Source organism: Prionailurus viverrinus, chromosome D1 (genome assembly GCF_022837055.1).
Source record: "Prionailurus viverrinus isolate Anna chromosome D1, UM_Priviv_1.0, whole genome shotgun sequence".
Lineage (NCBI taxonomy): Eukaryota > Metazoa > Chordata > Mammalia > Carnivora > Felidae > Prionailurus > Prionailurus viverrinus.
In genome coordinates, this window is record NC_062570.1 from 113,990,567 (window position 1) to 113,994,446 (window position 3,880).

At 67.4% G+C, this 3,880-nt stretch overlaps 1 long non-coding RNA gene across 1 annotated transcript; it reads left to right on the forward strand.

Annotated features, from left to right (window-relative positions):
• Nucleotides 1–893: 893 nt before the first annotated feature.
• Nucleotides 894–3,429, forward strand: LOC125175999 (uncharacterized). The gene is made up of 5 exons (XR_007156094.1): nt 894–2,153; nt 2,249–2,375; nt 2,456–2,575; nt 2,652–2,781; nt 2,861–3,429. It is a non-coding gene; the product is annotated as an uncharacterized LOC125175999 (long non-coding RNA).
• The last annotated feature ends 451 nt before the right edge of the window (nt 3,430–3,880 follow it).

Below are 3,880 nucleotides of genomic sequence, written 5' to 3' on the forward strand. Positions count from 1 at the left end.
GGATCTTAAAGCTCTCAGGTCTTTGTTCGGTCCACACCCGCAGTGCCGCAGGCGGGCGGGTGCGCAGGGTGCCGGGGCAGGACTAGGAGGCTACACAGCTGGTCACCAGAGCGCGCCTGTGAGCCACAAGACGGGAACGCGGGGCACCCCGACCGCAAAGGGAAGCCTTCCTTGCGGGAGACGCGATCCCCCCAGTGTCAGATGGTACTGGGGCTGGGAATCGGCCATCAGCCCTGGCCACTGAGACCCCCGGTGAGCCCCTGTCCCCCCCCCCACCCGCCCCCCGCGACACACACACATGCCTCATGTGACTGCTCCCCGTGGACTCCCACGACCCCAGGGGGAGCGTGGGGTCTCAGCCATGGTGGCGACTGAGGGTGACTCAGTCCTGCCCCAGCCTCCCCGAGCCCCCAGCCGGAGCCCCCGTCGGGAGCAGAGTGCGAGCCCCGAGGTGGCTGGGCGGGAGCAGCGTGCTTGGTCTGCCCCGAGGGGACCCGAGTGCTCCGACCCAAGGGGAGGGGGACGTTTGGGGACAATGCCAGTCCCTGTGTAGGCGATGCCAACAGAGGGGTGCGGAGAATGCCCTCTTTGGAGAATTCCGGGACGGGTGTGCTGGACCGGTCTGGGGCGGAGGCGGGCCTTGCGGCGGCCCCGAACACGGTCGCTGCTCCCATTGGCTGGCGGGGCAGGGGCGGGAATTCGGGGCGGGGCCACCCCAGTTAGAAAAAGCCCGGGCTAGGGCCGGCGAGCAGGGTGCGGGAGGGGGTGGTGGGTGGGGTGGGATGGGGGGGTTCGGGGGAAACTGGGGAAGCGGGGGAGCCGAGGGGTAACCAGGGAAGCGTGGGGTACTGGGGGCAACCAGGGGAAGGTGGGGACGGGGTACAGGGAGGCTTGAGTGGGCCAAGGATCACCTTGGAAATCTGGGGTCTGGCAGGAGCGGCAGAAGGTTGGGGGGCTGGCTTGGGCAGGGCTGGAGGGCACCTGGCGGGAGTGTGGCGTGGGGTCCCAGGTGTCTTGGAGTACGGGTGACATCGGCATGGGATGGGCCCAAGCTGGGGGTGTAGAGGAAAGAGGGGGGAGCCAGACATTCATCCCGGTCAGTTTTGGTTTCAGGACGTGGCGGCTGGTGGACGAGGGGAGCTGGAGAGAGATTCGCCCGGGACCTGGGGCAGTGGGGCCGTATAGCTGGCAGCCGTGGGTAAGTGAGGACAGCGGTCTGTCGGCCAGGTGAGTCCCCTCCCCTCCCTGGGCCTTGCTCTGCTGGCCTTCTGCAAGAAGGGGGCTTCGGGGAGCAAGGGCCAGCGAGGAGAAGCGGCTGACCTCCCGGCAGAGCGGCAGGACGAAGCAGAGCGGTCAGCACAGGTGACATTGTCTCGGGGGGAGCTGAGACCGTGCGGGCTGGGGGGGGGGGCCGCGTGCCCTTCCCAGGTAGAAAGAGCATTTCGAGAGAGCAGGCAGGAGATGAGGCAGGGCTGCCGGCAGGAGAGGTGACAGGTGGCTGTGGGGATCCAGCACGTGCGGGGTGGGGGTGGGGCACCAGGCCCGGGTCGGACAGGATGAGGTGGGGACTCAGGACGCAGCAGGGGTCCCCAGCCGCCACCACATCTCACCCACTGAAATTCATTTAGTAGCAGGTACAGGAGCGGCTCTGGCCAGGCCAGAGCTTCGAGGGCTGGGGAGCGGGAAAGAAGGGGCAGTGCGCGGGGTGTCCCGCAACAGGACGTCACCGGAGGGAGCGGCGGCCGCAGGTACCGGCTCCGGAGAGATTTCTGCAGCGAGGAGGCTGCTGCGGGCCCAGCCTGCGGACGCGCCGTTCCCACGTGGCACTGCGGCCCAGGGTCTGGCGCGGAGAGGGCCCACAGCGTACTTGGCGACACTGTATGCCTTCACCGCTCAGCCCCTGGGTCTGGCATGACAGACAGGACAGCACCAGGGGAGTCAAGGGCACTGGCGAGACCCGACTAGGCGAGGCGGGTGGGGTGGAGTGAATGAGAACTCTGGTGGGGGGCCGGGGCGCAGGCAGGGGTGAAGGGCGGGAGCCTGGCGGCGAGTCCGCCGGGGCACTGGCCTCCAGAGCCCGTGGCCAAGGTGGGCCTCTGCGGGCGACGACGGAGCAGGGATCGGTGCCTCTGGACTCGGGACTGGAGACGAGGGTGAGTGCCCGCTGGCGTGCCCGACACCCCACCGTCCCCCCACCCGCCCACCGCCTCTGCCCGCGGCTCAGCTGGCACCCCCTCCCCTTGCCCAGAGCCAGGTCTCCAGATCGGGTGACGTGCTGCTAGCCTCCGGAGGCCGGGCGCGAGGCTGCGCTCAGAGAGGCATGACATGGTCCGGTGCGACGGCGAGGACAGACGTGACGCCGTCCGGCCTTCCTGGTGAGCGCGGCTGTGAGGCTTGGCCCCCGCAGGCCGACCCACCCGCAGGGCGTCACCCCTGAGCGCTCTTGCTTCCCTAGACCATTCTAGGCTGGCGCCGCGGGGACCCGGAACACCCAAGGGCTCGTTCCTCTGCGCTCCTGAAGGAGCCGACACATGACTGCTGCTCTCTGGACCCCTAGAACCCTCAAAACGACAAGGTGAGGAGTCCCCGGCCAGCCGCGGGCAGCGGGCGCGGGCCAAGGAGCAGGGAACTCACCGTGTCCTGCCCCGCAGAAATGGTGCTACCCAGCTCACGCCTGGGCCTTGGAACTGGGGCTTCTTCAAGTCCCCTCTAGCTCTGACTCAAGAATATGCTGCATTCTGGAACCACTACACTCCTTGACTCAGGAATCGGCTCTGGAAGGTGAGTGCGGGCACCCTTCCGGAAGCTTCCGGGGCCGCCCTGCCCGGTCCCCGCTCACACGTCCTGTCGCTCTCTGCAGGTCAAGCTACAGGAACGAGACCAGCCCGACAGCAAGACCGTCGGAAGCGAGCAGCACCCGCGGCGGCCGCCACCCCGCCTGGCGCCTCCGTCTCCGTGGCCACCCTGCCGTGGACAGGCGACCACCAACCAGCCTCCACGCCCCCACGCCCCTCACCCTCCTTCTCTTCTTCCTTTCCTCTGTGCTTTCGTTTCTTTCTTTCCTTTCCCCTTTGCTCGGGACTCAAAGCCACCGTGACTCCGTTTCCCCGTCCCTCCCGAATTCAATTTGCACTAAGTCGTTTGCACTGGTTTGGAGTTCTGGGTCTGGCCTCGAGTCCCCGAGCGCGTGTGCAAGCAAGCTGCTGAGTGCCCGCACCGTGCCCAGCGCCCACCTGCCGTCCATCTCTGCCTGGGGGTGCCTGGGTGCGGCCGAGTGTGTGGGGCCCCACCCTCCCCTTGCCTAGTCTGGGAGCTCCAAACACCGAGCAAACCTTGAAGCATTCCGTTGTAGAGCAGCTCGCTCTGTGCCCCTCCCCGCCAGGGTTTCACCAGAAGCCCTGGACTCATCAATAAACTCAGTTACAGCAATTTGTCTCAGGGACTCTGGAATCCGAGCTGTTTGCCTGGGTGGGGGTGGGGGTGGCTCCAGCTGGGGGAGGTGGGCACGGAGAGGGTGGGGCACAGGATGGGGGGCATGAAAAAGCCATAGAGGGGGGCACAAGGAATGGGAAGGTCACACATGAGCAGGGGCACAGGGAGGGGGGTGTCACAGGGCAGGAGGGGCCACCGGGACGGTGGGGGGGGGCATCACAGGGCAGGAAGGGGCACAGGGATGGGGTGAGGCACACGGAAGGGGGGGCATAAGGGAGGCACACGGCCAAGAAGCAGTTATGGCCCAGGAGGAATGGGGGGGGGGGTGGATGAGGAGGGAGGGCAGGGAAGGGCATAGGACACAGGGAGGGGCCTGTGGGATGGGGTGACAGGGAATGGAGACGTGGGGTGGGGCCCAGAAGGGAGAGGTGGGTGGGGCAAGGGAGCC